Genomic DNA, 19,340 nt, shown 5'->3' with positions numbered 1-19,340 from the left:
AAAATGAACAGAACCTCTCATGATCCCATTCTGCTCTCTAATCTTTTTGCTCTTTCAATGTCCAAGTGACCATCCATGAAATTTTTGACATTACACTTGAAATAAATGTGACACAATGTTGGCTGCCAGTGTTTTTTTCTCTCTGATTTAATTATAAATTCTTGCTAAAAGCCAGTAACAGGGAAATTACTTCACTAGACACATAAGACATTATCAAAATTACTTCTGTTTCTCTGTTATTAGAAATATAAGCTAGTGGAGTAGAAATCCTTTTTGCTGTCACAATTGATTATCATAAACTAATTGTTTATAACTCTAGATGGAAACAAGTGCACACTGGCATATAAATAATCATAACTTGTTCTTCTTGCCATCAAGGCATAGCCTGTTGGTATCTGAGAAAACACTAGTGTAGCAGAGGAATTGCAAAGCTTTTTTTTTTTTTTTTTTAATGAAAGCATTGTTACAAAGATAAAACATTTTTTTATGCCACATAAGAGAGTGATAACAATTTTCATGTTGACCTTGAAACTCTACTTGAGAACAGGATTCAGCAGTATTTTTAGTTAGCCATGAATATCTTAGAGGTATCTCTGGGAAGAAAATACTCCTTATGTAAAAGAAGCATTTGAACCATCAGTTATAATGCAGTATGACAGTCAAGGTCTGGCACAAGGGCCTAGATTACTAAAAGCAGTATACTATCTGCATAATCCAGGGTCGGCAAATGGAGATGAAATTGGCCAAACAAAAATCTGAAATCAAGACTTTTCCTTCAGTTCATGTCATTAGAAGCCTTGGTTTCAAGTGGCAGAGGTGATATTGTCTGGAGAACAGAGAAAGTTCACCACTCATTAAGGATGCTGCTCCAAATTGGTCTATGCAGATTAGCTGGACCCATGACTTATTCTCAAATGTTGAAATTCAATACAAAATGCCAACTAACATCCACAGTAGGAAAGAATTAGAAGGTTCATGAAACATCCTTTGCATTAAGTAAATAAAGAAAGAAATTCAGAATTATGGACAAATTTGGTCTTAGAAACAGATTTATCTTATAAAGTTATCTAGTATGTTTATAAGATAAGGATTTGCCTATAGAATAACAATTGAGTCACTAAAATTCATTTCATACTTGACATTTTCAGGTAGGCATAAATGAAGAATACATATACGGCAATTTCAAAGACTAAATGTTACTTCGTTTAAATTGGCTATTTTATGCCTCAGCCTAAATGTTTTTAGGAATGAAGAATTGAATTGCTTTGAATCAGTATAAAATAAAAGATGTGTTGAAATGCACATGTGGACTTTTTTTTAAAACAGGCATTAATGGTCTATAATCAGAGAACAAATCATTAAATAACAAAGCAGTAAGGAAGGTGAATTTTTAAAAGAAAACAAAGAAAAATTAGTACTGTAAAACACATATACACAGAAAGCTAGATAAGTAAAGATTCCTCTGTAATTATTGAATATTATTATGAATCAAATAAGAAATTAGTATTCCTGCTTCATTAGCTGGTAGCATCTGCTCATTAGACAACAGAAATGTTTGTAGTTTGGAAAGAAAAAGTAGGCTTTCTAAATAAGTATCAAAATGACCCACCTGTTACATTTCTAACCTTTTACATAGCTTTAGAATTCTATAAGCAGGAGAAAATTGCAAATAGGTCTTACCCTGGTACATTGCTGGTGAGAATGTAAAATGGTACAACCACTTTGGAAAACAGCTTGGGGCTTCCTAAAAACATTTAACATAGTGTTAAACATACAACCCCGCAATCCCACTATTAGGTCAATACCAAAGAGAAATGAAAATATATGTCCACACAAAAGTTTATACATGAATATTCACAACGTCATTATTCATAAGAGTCAAAAAGTGGGAACAACCCAAATGTCAATCAAAAGATGAAAGGGTACATAAAATGTGTTATATTCACACAATGGAATAGTATTTGGCAATACAAAGAAATGAAGTGCTGCTACAACCTGGATGAACCTTGAAAACATTATTCTGTGTGAAAGAAACCAGTCATAAAAGATCACATTTAAGCTGGAAACCGTCATTCTTAGCAAACTATCTAAAGGACAAAAAACCAAACACCGCATGTTCTCACTCATAGGTGGGAATTGAACAATGAGAACACATGGACACAGGAAGGGGAACATCACACACCGGGGCCTTTTGTGTGGTGGGGGGAGGGGGGAGGGATAGCATTAGGAGATATACCTAATGTTAAATGACGAGTTAATGGGTGCAGCACACCAACATGGCACATGTATACATACATAACTAACCTGCACGTGTGCACATGTACCCTAAAACTTAAAGTATAATTAATAAAGAAATAAAAAACATGAGAAAAACAAAACAAACAAACAAAAAAATCACATTATTGCATGCTTCTGTATGAAAGATCCAACAGACAAATCTCTAGAGACAGAAGGTAGATTCGTGGCTGCTTAGGGCTGGTGGTGGAGTAGGGAGAATGGGGAGTGTCAGCAAATGGGTACTGGGCTTCCTTTTGGAGTGATGAAAATGTTCTAAAATTGATTATGGTAATGGTTGAACAAATCTATAAATATACTAAAAACCACTGGGTCCATTGAGTCCCATACTTTAAACAGATGAATTTTATGGTATGTAAATTATATCTCAATAAAGCTGTTTTTTTAAAAAAGGCATATTTCAACCAGCTCAGGAATAGGATGCTTAAGTTAGCCAGGAAGCTGCTGCTGAAAAGAAGCAAGAAGATTCAAATAAAAGCCTGATTTTCATCCCTGGTTGTTTTCCTCTCTTAAGTATTTCTTTTGTTAGCAATAGAGCTGGTTAGCCTACATATTCTCTCTTTCTCTCTCTCTCTTTAAGTTGGAAAAAAATACTCAGACGAAAACCCAAGGTTTACTGGGATAGGGAATATCAATAGCTGGTGAAAATGTTGGCCGTTCTTCATCTTTTAATTTGTGAATGTCCTGACTGTGTCGCACAAAGCCCACCTCTGATGGAAGGGGAAGGTCTACTTGTAACAGGAGCCTGTGGATAAGGTTTACTCTCCCTTCTGTTCTGAACAAGGAGAACAATGCAGAAACTGAGTCATTACATAGCTGACAATAGAGCAGATCAGAAAGAGCCAATGCTTATCTGTGGCTGAGAAGACTCCACCATAGTTCTTTTTACCTAAGCAATTTTAAATCCCTTTTGACTTTTTTAATCAGTAAGAAAGGAAGCTCTCCTGTTAAATTGAGAGAGCAACATTCCTAGTATGACTGAATACCACATGGTCAGAATTTCTACCTGTCCTTGAAAAAAGATAGGCGTAATCTGCTCCTGGCTGCAGTGGGAAAGAAGTTTTTTTGTTATACTGTGTTGTTGTTGTGTGTGTCTGTGTGTGTTTTTTTTTTTTTTTTAATTCTTCCCTCATGGGACAAACCTCATCCATTCCATTCATACAAAAGGTTTCCCAGGAAACTTCCTTTCAGAGCTAGGAGATGGATAGAGAGACGCAAACTGAGACCTTAGGGGAATGTTAATGAAGAGCATGAATGTCTCTGCCTTGTTGTGGGACTTGCACATTGACAATGGCCAGGAATATCACTTAACAGGAGTGAAGACTGTTTCCTTGGAATTCCACAGTATGGGCGATTTGACTAGAAGAGTTGAACATTGCTTTATCATTCGGGCCAAGAAATGTCTGTTCTTACCTGTGAACATGGAGATTTCAGTCTGTCTCTTCCCACTCTTTTTGCCTGAGAGTCATATGAATCTTGATTCTCTCTTTCCAACTACAGTAAAGGGAATTCCACCACTCCTCTTCTGTACTCACCCTGCCTACCCACTTCTAAGTGTTTTGATGCCTGGTTTAAAAAATTAAGGTCTGATATCAAATAGTCATTGTCATCTGCTTCATTAAGGATTAATTTCATTAACACACAGGTATTTTTACTTGCTGTGAAATTCTGATTATAATTGATATTTAGGGTTCTCTTTTTCCCTGAAGAAAAAGAAGCCTTCTAAGATGTCTGAAAAATCTAGACAATATTTTTATCAATATTTTATAATACTGAATGATAATAATAATAATAATATTTTACATTTGGGTAGCCATTCACAAAGCACCCTCATATCCTTGTCCCATAGGAGACCACCAACAGTTATTATAGGTCCAAAGGTGTAGTTGTTTTATATATAAAGAAGGAGTCTAGAGAAAGCAAAATGTTCATCTAAAGACCCAAAAGCAGTAACAGGAAAAGCCAAGACTGTAACCCATGTCTCTAAAACCAATCTGCCTCGTGCAGTGAATAAACATCAAACCTAATCCTCCCCTAAATGAAGCCTTGTGTCCCTCTCTCAAGGGTAAAATCAGCCCTGTGTTAGACAAAAACTACATCAACAATTTAGTAAATAAGATTTGTTCATTTGTAAAGTTGTCAAGAATAAGTGTTGGAATTAAGAAAGAATAAAAACAAGATGTTCACCAAGGGCCAGAGGGTCACCTGTAAAGAAGGCTCATTAGGCTGGTTTCTCTGTCCATGGTCAGACACGTGATCAAGGCGCACAGATAAAATATACGGTGTCTCCCATAAAGCCTCCATAATTCTGCAGCCAGAAGTAATGTCTCCTCCCATGAACTCTACATGTCCTTTCCTTATTTGACATTCTGCTGATCATTCCAAAGGAAAGTTGCACGTTATCTTGGAAAGAACACTGGATTTGGAGGAAGAGAACTAGAGTTTCAGCTCTGATTTTGGGCAAGTCACTTAACCTTGCTGAATTTCTGAAAGATAGATATAATAGGGTTGTTATAAGGCTTAAATTAGCTAATACTTTCAAAACAGTTGGCAAATAGTAAGTAATTAATAAATGTTAGCTATTATTTGTATTAATCTAACATACTCATTTTATAAACAACAAACAGCCATGGACAAAAGAAAAGGCTTACACAAAGGCAAAAGTATATAAATAATAATAATACCCAACTAGCAGGACTATTGTGAAGGTTAAGTGTACGTGACTCGTGCCTTACAAAATGAAAGTAATTTGTGTACACAGGCTAATATACCATTTGGATTGAATGACCTTGAAGGTAAGAGCAGTGTCTCTTATTTTGTCCCTTGCCCAGAGCCTTGAAGAGAACTTTTACAGAGTAAGTGCTAAATAAGCGTTAACTGAATTAATCCCACATACATCAGGACATCAGACATTTTATCCCAAGGTTATAGATGATCTAATTTATTAATTTTTTAAAAATCAGTCCTTCTGCAGATTCAACTTGGATCTACTTTTTCATTATAATATCAACAAAACACCACTGATTCTTGATTTGGTAACCTGACTGCTCTGCCCTCTGGTGTAGAAAACCCTTGGACCAATTAGAGCACTTGAGCTGCTAAGAAAATTGTTTTTCTGCTGAGCGCGGTGGCTCACACTTGTAATCCCAGCATTTTGGGAGGCCAAGGCAGGCGGATCACCAAGTCAGAAGTTCAAGAGCAGCCTGGCCAACACCGTGAAACCCTGTCTTTACTAAAATGAAAAAATTGGCATGGTGTTGGGTGCCTGTAATCCTAGCTACATGGGAGGCTGAGACAGGAGAAAAGCTTGAACCCGCGAGGCAGAGGTTGCAGTCAGCCAAGATCATGCCACTGTACTCTAGCCTGGGCAACAGAGCTAGACTCCATCTCAAAAAAAAAAAAAAAGAAAGAAAGAAAGAAAGAAAGAAAGAAAGAAAGAAAGAAAGAAAGAAAGAAAGAAAGAAAATTGTTTTTCTACTATCAGTTGAGTCTAACCATCTAATAATCAAGCATTAGTTGATCAAAATCAGAGCTGAAACTCTAGTTCTCTTCCTCCAAATCCAGTAGTATGAGTTTCTTTTTCCAGAAGTTCATTTCCATCAAGAGTAGGTGGCCAAAGCTAGGACAAGGTGAAACTCCTTAGCCATAAATACCATTCTGAATTACAGGTCTTCTATGCTTGCAACATATCAATTTCTTCCAAAATCCATGGCTCGCCTCCTTTATTTGTTTGCTAGCCCACACATTTTACCTGTTTTCCAGTTGACCTTGCTAGGAAAAGGGGATGTGCAGGCTCTAGTGGATTCCTCAGAAGGTCTCCAGTACACACTTGCTCAGAAAATTCTTTGCTGGTGATGGTCTATTAGGCGAGAGACAAAAACAGAAAGGCTTGGGAAATGTAACAGGTGTTTTGCTTCTTGAGATGAGTTCTGAGAGTAGCATCAAAAGCCATGGTCTAAAGGTGTGGGTGAGCTGATATTGCTCTTTCTTTCCTTTAAGCTGATATTGCTTGTTCCCTTTTGCATATTTGGATAAAGATGAAAATTTAACTTAAAACTCCTTTGAAAGTCATAATTTCGTCCAGGAGTAAAGTCAACTCCAGGATACCTATACTGAGTATTCTAGACATTTCAGACTCAATGTTCTTTGTGGTTGAGAACGAAATTTTAGATTTTTACTGCATCATAGTTTTTCGTCATCGGAGCTGCCTCAGCATCTTGAAGCAATGGTCTTTCACAATTTAAACAATGGATCCAACACCTTAGAAAGTTCAATTAGAATTTGGATACCTATGCTGGGCGCGGTGGCTCATGCCTGTAATCCCAGCATTTTGGGAGGCCAAGGCGGGTGGATCACCTGAGGTCGGGAGTTCAAGACCAGCCAACATAGAGAAACCCCGTCTCTACTAAAAATACAAAATTAGCCGGGGTGGTGGTATATGCCTGTAATCCCAGCTACTCAGGAGGCTGAGGCAGGAGAATTGCTTGAACCTGGGAGGCGGAGGTTGTGGTGAGCCGATATCGCGTCATTGCACTCCAGCCTGGGCAAAAAGAGTGAAATTCTGTCTCAAAAAAAAAAAAGAATTTGGATACTTATGAATAAACTGGGAACATGACTTTGAGTTACTGGAAGAAGTTAGAAACATTAATTCAATTTTCTGATTAGGAAAAAAAAAGCACTATTTCCTAAGTTTCATACTCTAGTCTCTCTTAAAAATGATTCTAGGAGCACAATGCCAAATTATGGGCATCCAAGGACACTCTGGCTAGACAAAAAGGAAGAAAACTAGGTGAGCAATGAACCTTATTAGCATGTGTCCTCTGAGGCTGATGACTGTCATTAGGCTGCTGGAGAATGACATCATTTTCTCTAAGAGGCAGTCAGCTCAAAAATGTCAACTATCTCCATGAATTAATTCTTGCAGCTGCTTTATGTTGCCTTCTGCTCCTTGCCAAAAGAAATGGACATATTTCATTTCTCGGATCTGTCAGACATGTTGCTGTTTTAAATACTGCATTTTAAGGTCAGTCCAATCTGAACATATTTTGTTTTGGGAAGCCTGTTGAAAAAAACATTGACTTCAATAAAGTAAAAGTTCAAGGTGCAAAACTCTGTAATCCCTTTTTTGGCACAAATTGCTTTCATTTTGTAATGTCATTATAATGTCATTTTTTTCCCAAAGACTTCTATAGTATGAAGTTGTAGGAACACTTATACTACCCTGGTGTTGCTATAAAATAGTGATAGAAGGAAGTAAAGATAGGAGTACACAGAAGAGTGGTGGATTTGAGGGGACAGTTATAACTGCAAACACCACTTAGTCAAAAGTTTTTGCCTCTCAGTGTAGTTCTTTTTCCCTTCATCAGACACATAAGAAAAAAACGGGTCATTTGTTAATTTATTCAATGATCATTATTGCAGTCTGTATTTGTGCACAGTCTGTGCTGGGCACTAGGAAAGCGAAATGAATTAGATACTTACCACCTGTAAGAGAGCCCCAAGTTTAGTGGGGGAGAGAGACATGTCAAGGGAAATATTAAATTAGCTTGAAAATTCCACTGGGCGCGGTGGCTCAAACCTGTAATCCCAGCACTTTGGGAGGCATAGGTGGGCGGATCACAAGGTCAGGAGTTCGAGACCATCCTGCCTAAAACGGTGAAACCCCGTCTCTACTAAAAATACAAAAAAAAATTAGCCGGGTGTGGCGGTGGGCACCTGTAGTCCCGGCTACTCGGGAGGCTGAGGCAGGAGAATGACGTGAACCTGGGAGGTGGAACTTGCAGTGAGCCAAGATCACCACACTGCACTCCAGCCTGGGTGACAGAGCAAGACTCCATCTCAAAAAAAAAAAAAAAAGAAAGAAAAAGAAAAAGAAAATTCCATGAGAGAAAGAGACTCAGATATTTCTGAGATGAATTTTTTAAAAAGATTATATGTGTTTACATACACACCCACACAATCCTGCATGTAGAAGTGAGTGAGAGAAGATGGAAAAGAAAGGCAGAAAGCCGTCTCAAAAAAAATAACTACAAGCTGGGCGCAATGGCTCATACTTGTAATCCCAGCACTTTGGAAGGCTGAGGCAGGAGGATGGCTTGAGCCTAAGAGCTTGAGACTAGCCTCAGCAACATAGTGAGACGGCGTCTCTATTAAAAATTTAAAAATTAGCCGAGCGTGGTGGTGCACGCCTGTAGTCCCACCTACTCAGGAGGTTGAGGTGGGAGGATCTCTTGAGCCCAGGAGTTTGAGGCTGTAGTGAGCTATGATCATGCCATTGCACTCCAGCCTGGGCAACAGAGCAAGACACTCTCTCAAATAAATAAGTAAACACATACGTATCACAAATAACTTTCATAGGTGACTAAATCACTGGCCGTGATATTAGAAGCACTAGAAGGAGCTCGGCAATCCCTTGAAATAGACTTCTTGTCTTCTGTCTAATGTCTAGAATACTTTAAACTGAAAACAAACACAGTACTTTAAGCCTACTGCTAGACTTGAAAACTGGGAGATGTAAACCATTGATCTAAATAAACACAAAGATGTGTAATGGACAGATACTACATTGTCTTTCTGACGGTAAGTTTGAAGGGAGGTGATTGTATTATAAATGCAAAATGCCTAAGTGATAGGAAATAAGCAAAACTGAGGGCTAGAAAAAGAATGTGCTTCCTTTCATGTTTTTATTTTAAATTGAGTTTTAATTTACATGCAGTGAAATGCACAGATCTTAAATGTTACAGTTTGATGTTTTCCCGAATGCAAACACTCATATAGCACACACTGCTGTCAAGTCACAAAACATTTCCATCATCCCATACAGCTTCCTCCAGCCCTTTCCAGTCAATCTCCATGGCCCCTCCTGGCCAAAGGCCATCACTGTACTACTGATATTTGTCACCACAGATTAGCATTGCCTATGTCCTTCAATTTTATATAAATACATATATTCTATAGGCATCTTGCTTCTGACATCTTTCATGCAGCACAATATATCCATGTCTTCTGAAGACCAGTTGTTGGTTCCCTTTTATTGTTGAGAAGTATTCCATTGTATGAATATACCATAGCCTGTTTATCCAGATTATGTTGATGGACATCTCGGTTATTTGCAGTTTTCAAACTTGCTATTATGAGCAAAGCTACTGTGAACATTCTTGTACAAGTCTTTTTGTAGATATATGTGTTCATTTCCATTGAGTAAATACCGAAAAGTGGAATTGCTGTGTTATAAGGTAAATATGGATTTAACTTTTTTAGGGGGAATTAATCATGAAAGTAGGAGAATTTTGAAATTCAAATTTGCAGGATGAAACAGAGAAGAAAATAATGGACACGCAGCCCATGGGAGGAGGATGAGCAGAAGAAGCGGATAGAGAAGTGCCTGTGGAATTTGGAAAGGGGAATAGTTAATATGAATCATAAGGTGCAAAGAGGGTTTCTGTTTAGCATATAGCTTCTGGGACATTTCCAAAGTCTGCAATATTGTTAGCAGAGTCCACAGAGTCTGAAATAATTACTGGAACTTCCAAAAGTGTTACTAAGCTTTTCAGAAAATGCCATTGTTTCTGGGAAGCCTAAGAACATACAAGAATAAAATCCTACCTCTTGTCCAAGTGTCTGTTTCCTGCAGACCTGATTTGGTAGAAAAGGTGTCCAGCTGGACGCTGGATGTTGGTCCAACCACTGTCATTAGACACCATTTCTACTGCATCTTGAGAACAGGATCTGAATTAGAACAGGTCTTTCCCTGGTTGGATCCAGGTTCAACCACTTTGATGGTATAAGCCAGCTCTCTGGCCGCCCTTTGCACACTTAGGTCTATACCTAAGAGCTTTGAGGTAAGGGATGTAGGTAAGATGGATCAGCTTACTAGCTGAAAGTTCATACCATTCAAATACTGTCAGTTTTCCTTCTATTTTGCCAAAGCGACCTTTAAGTTTTTAAATTAATTTTTTTCAGTGGGTTAAGAGTCATATATATTACCTTTGATCATCAAAAAGGAAAATGAGATCTGAGTACAGTGGGCACACCAGTAGTCCCAGTTACAGGGAAGGCTGAAACAAAAAGATCTCTTGATCCCAGAATTTTAAGGCTGTGCATATAATCACATTGGTGAATAGCCACTGCACTCCAGCCTGCCCAATACAGCAAGACCCCAACTCTTAAAAAAAAAAAAAAAAGTGAAGAAATAAAAGGTTGTTGAATAATTCCGTCTACTCTGTTTTTGCTAACCCAACATATGGTTCATAATTTAGAATTGGTAGCTGAAGCCGGGCGTGGTGGCTCACGCCTGTAATCCCAGCATTTTGGGAGGCCGAGGTGGGTGGATCACTTGAGGCCAGGAGTTCGAAACCAGCCTGGCCAAGATGGTAAAACCCTATCTCTACTGGAAATACAAAAATTAGCTGGGTGTGGTGGTGCACGCCTGTAGTCCCAGCTACTAGGAGAATGAAGCATGAGAATTGCTTGAACCTGAGAGGCAAAGGTGAGCAGAGATCATGCCATTGCACTCCAGCCTGGGTAAAACTCTGTCACACAAAAAAATAATTCATAATTGAGATTTCTAGCTCTATTTTCCTTGATTATATCAACTACTCTCCCAGAAAATAGATTTTCAGACCACAAATTCCCCAGACAAGAGCCCTAACTCTCAGGAAAGATATACAATATTCATAAAATTTAAATATAACACAATGGCCAGGCACGGTGGCTCACGCCTGTAATCCCAGCACTTTGGGAGGTCAAGGCGGTCGGATCACCTGAGGTGGGGAGTTCGAGACCAGCCTGACCAACATAGAGAAACCCTGTCTCTACTAAAATACAAAATTAGCCAGGCATGGTGGTGCATGCCTGTAATCCCAGCTACTCGGGAGGCTGAGGCAGGGGAATCTCTTGGACCTGGGAGGCGGAGTTTGCGGTGAGCCGAGATTGCGCCATTGCACTCCAGCCTGGGCAAGGAGAGCAAAACTCCATCTCAAAATAAATAAATAAATAAATATAACACAATGACGGCCGGGCGGGGTGGTTCACGCCTGTAATCCCAGCACTTTGGGAGGCCGAGGCGGGTGGATCATGAGGTCAGGAGATCGAGACCATCCTGGCTAACATGGTGAAACCCCGTCTCTACTAAAAAATACAAAAAATTAGCCCGGCATGGTGGCACGCACCTGTAATCCCAGCTACTCGGGAGGCTGAGGCAGGAGAATGGCGTGAACCCAGGAGGCGGAGCTTGCAGTGAGCCGAGATCGCGCCACTGCACTCCAGCCTGGGCAACAGAGCGAGACTCCATCTCAAAAAATATATATATATATACATATATATATATATATATATGTATAACACAATGACAACAATAATACATACATATACACACACACTCACACACACACACACTCTTACCCTAGGAATCTCTGAAACAGTGTACAGCCAACAACTGATCATATGGAAAGAAGTTTGAGTGCTACTCTCACCTCTTTCCTACAAAGGGATCCACATGTGTACAGAACTTTATTGACAAAGCTATTCATACACAGGATCAAGCAGCCTGAGCTAGGTTACTTTGCTGCTACAGAAAAAAAAAATTTAGTGACATATAATGATATATAAAAACAGAAGCTATTTCCTGCTCACATTACTCTCCCACACTGGAGTGTTGTTGAAAGGATAAGGGATTAGGAGCCTTGGGACCAGTGTTTCCACCACTAGCCATGTGTCCTGGATCAAGGCACTTAACTTCTCTGAACTATAAAATAATAATATTGTGCCAGATAATCTCTAAGACCTTTTCCAACACTGCAATTTGGAAACAAATAAAGAAAAATCACCAAATTACAAGATCACTTTTCAAATGGGCACAGAACCACAATTTGGCTGCTTCAATTATTTTGGTCATCTCCATGATCAATAATGTTCCCAGCAGGCTAATAAATTATACCACTAGCTGTGTGGATCATTAAGGTGACTATGACACTCTGGCTAACTGTGCATGTTCCATTCCAGCCTCTGTGTTCAGCCAAGGCGAAAAGGTAAAATGTTCAAGTGCCTTTAACTAGGGGTCCTTTTTCTCACGTTGTAGTTTTTATCCATTTTATTTGTCAAATGGAAATAAATAATGAGGCCACATGAGTAAAAGAGAGCTAAGAATATGGAGTCAATAGTCTTAAAAAATTCAACAGATATTTATTTAAAACTTCCTAACTGGTAGACACTGTACTAGGTACAGGAAGAACAAACTGAGTAAGATCCTTATTCTGCCCCTCAGGTACTCACAAGCTACAACGTAAATCAGTAAAGAAAGAGATAACTATACCAGAATATGGTAAGTGTTATAATAAAGAAATTCCCTCCTCAACTGGTCTCTTTCAGTCTTGCGTCTTTCCAAACAGATGATTCTTTCCTTTCTTTCCTTTCTTTTTTTTCTTTTTTTTTTTTTTTTTTTGTGAGAAGCAGTTTCACTCTTTTTACCCAGGCTGGAGTGCAATGGCACGATTTCGGCTCATTGCAACGTCCACCTCCTGGGCTCAAGAGATTCTGCTGCCTCAGCCTTCCAAGTAGCTGGGATTAGAGCCATGCATCACCATGCATCACCATGCCTCGCTAATTTTTGTATTTTTAATAGAGATGGCTTTCACCTTGTTGACCAGGCTGGTCTTGAACTCCTGGCCTCAGGTGATCTGCCCACCTCGGCCTCCCAAAGTGCTAGGATTACAGATGTGAGCCACGGCGCCTGGCCCTTACAGCTGATTCTTGAACTTTACCTTCTAATGAACTCCAAACTTATATAACCAAATGACTGATTGCATGGTATCTCCACTCAGATGTCTAAAAGATCTCTCAAACTCAACATCCCTCCAAAATAGAGCTCTTGATTTTTCACTCCCAAGATAAGCTCCACCCTAAACTAAGATTTGCCATCTCTCTAAATAACATCTCCATCTACCCAGTTGTTCAAGTCCCTCAGAGTCATCTTTGATTCAACGTTTCCTTCACTGTTCACATCTAATTTTCATTCTCCCACTGGTTTTGCTTCTACTTCCTATTCCGAATCTATTCACAACTTTCCATGTTCACAACAACAACCCTAGCCCATGCTCATAGTTCCTCTATTCTGGTTCATTACGACAGTGTCCTAACTGCTTCCATTCTTCCTTCCCTTCTTTACCTAACAGGCAGTCATCTTTTTAAAATGGCATTCAGGTTTCTTAGCCCCTTTCATAAAAACCTGCAACGGCTTCATACTGAAGTTAGACTAAAATCCAAATTAGCATGTGTTGGGCCCTGCCTATTTCTTCACATTCTCATTTTGCAGATGCCACCTTGCTCACTGTGATCTAGGTTCAAGGCTTTCTTGCTGATATTTGACCAGGTCAAGCTTGTTCTTCTCACAAGATTTTTGCAGTTGCTATCAGGTTGGGGCAAACGTAATTGGGCTGTTTGCCATTTAAAAGTAATGCCATTGGTTTTAAAAGTAATGTAGAAATAACATTACTGGGGCCGGGCGCGGTGGCTCACGCCTGTAATCCCAGCACTTTGGGAGGCCGAGGTAGGTGGATCACGAGGTCAGGAGATCGAGACCATTCTGGCTAACACGGTGAAACCCCATCTCCACTAAAAATACAAAAAATTAGCCAGGCATGGTGGCAGGCGCCTGTAGTCCCAGCTGCTTGGGAGGCTGAGGAAGGAAAATGACGTGAACCTGGGAGGCCGAGCTTGCAGTGAGTCAAGATTGCACAACTGCACTCCAGCCTGGGCAACAGAGCAAGACTCCGTCTCAGAAAAAAAAAAAAGAAAAGAAAGAACATTTTGCTACCAGCCTGGGCAACAGAGCAAGACTCCGTCTCAAAAAAAAAAAGAAAAGAAAAGAAAGAACATTTTGCTATCTATATCTATATTGGCGTTCATTACTCTCGAAATGATGACTCAATAACTGGTGCTTCCATTTGTTATGACCTCCTGAATTAGTCCTTTTATTTTCACAGAATTTAGAACACAGGTAAGTTGAATCACTGACTATTAAAAAACACAGAACTCTAGGAGACAATATTTGCAAAAGACGTATCTGTAAAGCACTGTAAAGTTTCTCAAAACATGTGAAAAAAAACCCTTTAAAATTAACAATAAGAAAATGAACAACACAAATGGGCAAAAGATCTGAACAGACACCTCACCAAAGGTGATATACAAAATGACAAGCATATGAAAAGATGCTCAAAAACTACAATTATGTTTGCACCAACCTAATAGTTTCTCTAATAGAATTCACCCTCCAGAACATTTCTATGGCTGCTTCCTTCTTATAATTATGATCTCAGCTCAAATGGTACCTGCTATTTTTTTTTTTTTTTTTTTTTTTTTTTTTTTTTTTGAGATGGAGCTTCGCTTTTGTTGCCCAGGCTAGAGTGCAATGGCGTAATCTCCACTCACCACAACCTCCGCTTCCCAGATTCAAGCGATTCTCCTGCCTCAGCCTCCCTAGTAGCTGGGATTACAAGCATGTGCCACCACACCCAGCTAATTTTGTATTTTTAGTAGAGACGGGGTTTCTCCATGTTGGTCAGGCTGGTCTCGAACTCCCGATCTCAGGTGATCTGCCCGCCTCGGCCTCCCAAAGTGCTGGGATTACAGGCATGAGCCGCCGCACCCAGCCTGTACTTGCTCTTAAAGAGTTTTTCTTGAAACTCAATCTAAAGTAATCCCAACTCCCATCAAATCATTATCTATCCCCATAGTCAGCAAACTAGAGCCAGCAAGTGAAATCTGTCCCTGGACTATTTGTGTAAATAAAGTTTTATTACAGCACAGCCATACCCTTTTGTTTACACACTGTCTGTGGCTGCATTCATGTTGCAACTATGGGTTGAATAGTTGTGACAGAGACTCTATGGCTTGTAAAGCCTAAAATATTTACTATTTGGCTTTAATAGAAAAAAATTGCCAAGCACTGCCATCTCTGTCACCCTGTTTATCTGTCTTCTCCTCTTCCTCCTTCTTCACTGCTAACACTGTATGAGATTATCTTGCTAATTTGTTTTCTTGTTTATTGTCTCTTAGCCTTCCCTAGACTGTAAACTCTATGAGGTTAAAATGGACATCTTGGTCACCGTTCTATCTCCAATGCCCATACAGAGCCTGGCATGTGGGAGCTAATCAATAAATAACTGGTGACTAAATGAATGATTAATCTTATTTGTCAAATCCTGCTTATATGTTATTGTAATTGGTATAATCCTAGTATAAGAAAAGTTTGGATCTGGTTATCTCTAGAAACAGCAAAACTGAGCATTTTTCATTGTTGTATCACTTAAAGGACGTAATGCCAAGCCTTCTGCATAATAAACTTTCAAAAAAAAGTTGCTGAATAAAAATAGTATAGGGCAAGAAGGGTGGAGGAAAAGAGGGGTTCAGAGCAAGACCCTATAAACTCACTTTACCTTTGCCATCTTACTTTTCAGGAGCCTATTGATAGGACTCACAAGATTCAAGGTGCCTTGTCCAAACAGATGTTCATTGCTCTTTGACACACCTTAAATAAGAGTTCTGTAGTTAAACAACTTTGGAAAAAGAGGTGTACTCTCACCCTCCCCCATCACAATGAACATCAGCATGAAGGCTCTAAGAAGACCCACAGCAAAGAAGCCGGTTCAGTTATTTTTAATCTGACTCTTCACAAACTTATTTTACACCAGGTATCTTTCAAATCTTCACAGAACTAATGTTTTGTGAAATTTACTTTGAAAAACATCGTGCTAGAAATAACATTATTTTGCTATCTATATTGGCTGTTCATTTCTCTTAAAATGATGAATTAACAACTGATGCTTCCATTTGTTATGACCTCCTGAATTAGTCCTTTTACTTTCTCAGAATTTAGAACACAGGTAAGTTGAATCACTGACTATTAAAAAACACAGAAATCTAGAAGAAAATATTTGCAAAAGACATATAAGCACTGTTACTCAAAATATGCAAAAAATCCTTAAAACTATACAATAGGAGGCCAGTTGTGGTGGCTCATGCCTGTAATCCCAGCACTTTGGGAGGCCAAGGGGTGTGGATCACGAGGTCAGGAGTTCGAGACCAACCTGACCAACATGGTGAAACCTCGTCTCTACTAAAAATACAAAAAATTTGCTGGGTGTGGTGGCGGGTGCCTGTAATCCCAGCTACTCGGGAGGCTGAGGCAGGAGAATCACTTGAACCCGGGAGGCAAAGGTTGCAGTGAACCAAGATTGTGCCATTGCACTCCAGGCTGGGAGACAAGAGCAAGACTCCGTCTCAAAAACAAAAACAAGAAAAACCTAAACAATAAGAAAATGAACAACACAAATGGGCAAAAAGATCTAAATAGACACCTCACCAATGGTGATATACAAATGACACACATATGAAAAGATGCTCAACTTCATGTATCATTAAGAAACTGCAAATTAAAACAACAATGAGATACCACTATACACTGACACCAAGATCTGGTGAGGATGTGGAGTAATATGAATTCTCATTCATTGCTGGTGGGAATGCAAATGGTACAATTTCTCACAAACCTAAACATATTCTTACTATACGATACAGATATTATGCTCCTGGGTATTTAATCAAAGTAGTTGAAAACTTATGTCCATACAAAAACCCACATACAAAGGTTTATACTAGTTTTATTCATAATTGCCAGTTTTTAAGGCAACCAAAGTGTCCTTCAGTAGATGAAGAGACTTTTTTAAAAAGCTGTAGTACATCCATACAAAGGAATATCATTCATCTATTTTTTTTTAATGAGCTAGCAAGCCAAAAAAGACATGAAGTGATGCATGTTGCTAAGTGAAAGAAGCCAGTCTGAAAAGGCTACATCCTGTATGATTCTAATAATATAACATTCTGGAGAAGGCAAAACTACAGAGATGGTAAAAAGATCAGTGGTTGCCAGGGCCTTGGGAGGAGAGAGGGAGAGATAATAGGTGGAGTAAAAGGGATTTTTAGGACAGTAAAACTGTTTTGTATAATTTTGTAATAGTGGATCTGAGACATTAAGTACTTGGCAAAACTCCTGTGTGTTTAGAACATTAGTGAGCCCTAATGTAAACTATGGACTTCAGCTAATAATAATGTATAGTATTGGCTCATCCATTTTAACAGGTGTACCACACTAATGCAAGATGTTAATAATAGGGGAAACTGAGGGTGGGGAGAAGGGGGAAATGTATATGAAAATTGCACCTTCTGCTCAATTTTCTGTACAAATAAAATGGTGCTAAATAATGAAGTCTATTACAGAACACACACAAACACACAATTTTTAAAAATGGCAGAACCCCAGGCCAGGTGCAGTGGCTCACGCCTGTAATCCCTGCACTTTGGGAGGGTGAGGTGGGTGGATCACTTGAGGTCAGGAGTTCGAGACCAGCCTGGCCAACGTGGGGAAACCCCATCTCTATTAAAAATACAAAAATTAACCGGGCATAGTGGCACACACCTATAATACTTGGGAGGCTGAGGCAGGAGAACTGCTTGAACTCAGGAGGCGGAGGTTGCCTTGAGCTGAGATCGCGCCACAGCACTCCAGCCTGGGCGACAGAGCGAGACTCGGTCTCAAAAAAAAGGCAGAACCCCAAAATGCTCAAGACCTACTTATCTATTGGAGGAAATGTAGGAGCGGAGGGCAAGTGGAGAGAAAGAACTGTGGACTTGAACTAAACTTGAAGACGTGCCTTAGCAGTATTGGGGGACCAATATCTTAGCCTCTGAAGTGGGCACACCCAAGCTTTAGTCTTGACTCTATCACATCCCTGCTGTGCTACCACGGACATGTTTTGGAACCTCTCTCCCAGATTTAGTTTCCTCCTTTTAAAAATGGCAATAATAAAAGCACTTTTCAAGGGCTTCTGTAAGAATCAAGTCGGATAATGCATGTAAAGCAGGCAGCATAGTGTCTGGCACATTATAGGATGTCGATATTTAAATACTATTATTAGTTATCTGGTCAAATCACTTAAACATTTTAAATCTGTTAATAGGTAAGAATAAAAGAAAATAAGTACACAAAGTACTACGTAAATTGCTTTATCTTGACTCCAGGGTACCGTCTAGGTGATGCTTCTGATTACTGCCCTGACAGTTTGTTTGTCTGTTAGAATCAGATGATTCTCTTGACCTTGGGCCTCTTTATCAGCAGCACTTACAATTTGCACTTTTGTCAAGAGGACTATTCCTTTCCATAATCAGCCAAGTCCTGCCAGTTTGTAAATGACTCGCTGGGAACAAGTTAGGTCCTTTTGCAAACTACATCAACTCTTCTAGACCACACTGGTATTCACTAATAAAATATTTCCACAGTGCACTAAAGAGTGTCTTTGTAGCTTGGGTCAGTTACCATCACATTTCATACTTATTCCTACAGAGTAAATAATTTGTATATTTGGAAAATACAGCATTATTTTATACCATTGATAATCAGTACCGAGTTAGAAAAGTTCCCTTTTCTACAAATGCATGCCCAGCTTTCTTCCATTACAGTATGTTACTTATTTTATTAAAATAACTTAAATTCAGGGGCAGGCGCAGTGGTTCATGCCTGTAATCCCAGCACGTTGGGAGGCCGAGGCGGGTGGATCACAAGTTCAGAAGATTGAGACCATCTTGGCCAAACATCGTGAAACCCCGTCTCTACTAAAATACAAAAATTAGCCAGGCATGGTGGCACGTGCCTTTAATCCCAGCTACTTGGGAGGCTGAGGCAGGGGAATCACTTGGACCCAGGAGGCAGAGGTTGCAGTGAGCTGAGATCGCACCACTGCACTCCAGCCTGGATGACAGAGCAAGACTCCGTCTCAAAAAAATAAATAAATAAAAATAAAAAATAAATTAAATTCAGAATAATCATCCTTGTCTGTGATCAAATTTGTCAGTTATCAACAACTTGTTATTTCTGAAAGAAAAATTCAAATTAAAAAATAAAACCTGATTTCAGAAACACCTAGCCTTAAGCACACAATTGCCATTATTTGCACAATCCATGTGACTGATTTCCTGCTTCTAGTGAAATAGGA

General features: G+C 39.3%; 1 long non-coding RNA gene across 1 annotated transcript in view; it reads right to left on the bottom strand.

The window, feature by feature from the left end:
* Positions 1 to 456: 456 nt before the first annotated feature.
* LOC104006526 (uncharacterized) overlaps positions 457 to 19,340 on the bottom strand; it is a 49,942-nt gene continuing 31,058 nt past the window's right edge. The window contains exons 2-3 of the long non-coding RNA XR_001717861.4: positions 6,047 to 6,154; positions 457 to 4,781 (exon numbers count right to left, since the gene is read on the bottom strand). This is a non-coding gene — a long non-coding RNA (uncharacterized LOC104006526). The remainder of the gene's footprint in view (positions 4,782 to 6,046; positions 6,155 to 19,340) is intronic.

Source organism: Pan troglodytes, chromosome 4 (genome assembly GCF_028858775.2).
Source record: "Pan troglodytes isolate AG18354 chromosome 4, NHGRI_mPanTro3-v2.0_pri, whole genome shotgun sequence".
NCBI classification, from domain to species: Eukaryota; Metazoa; Chordata; class Mammalia; order Primates; family Hominidae; genus Pan; species Pan troglodytes.
Note: the sequence above shows the minus strand (reverse complement) of the source record. Positions and strands in the feature narration are given on the sequence as shown.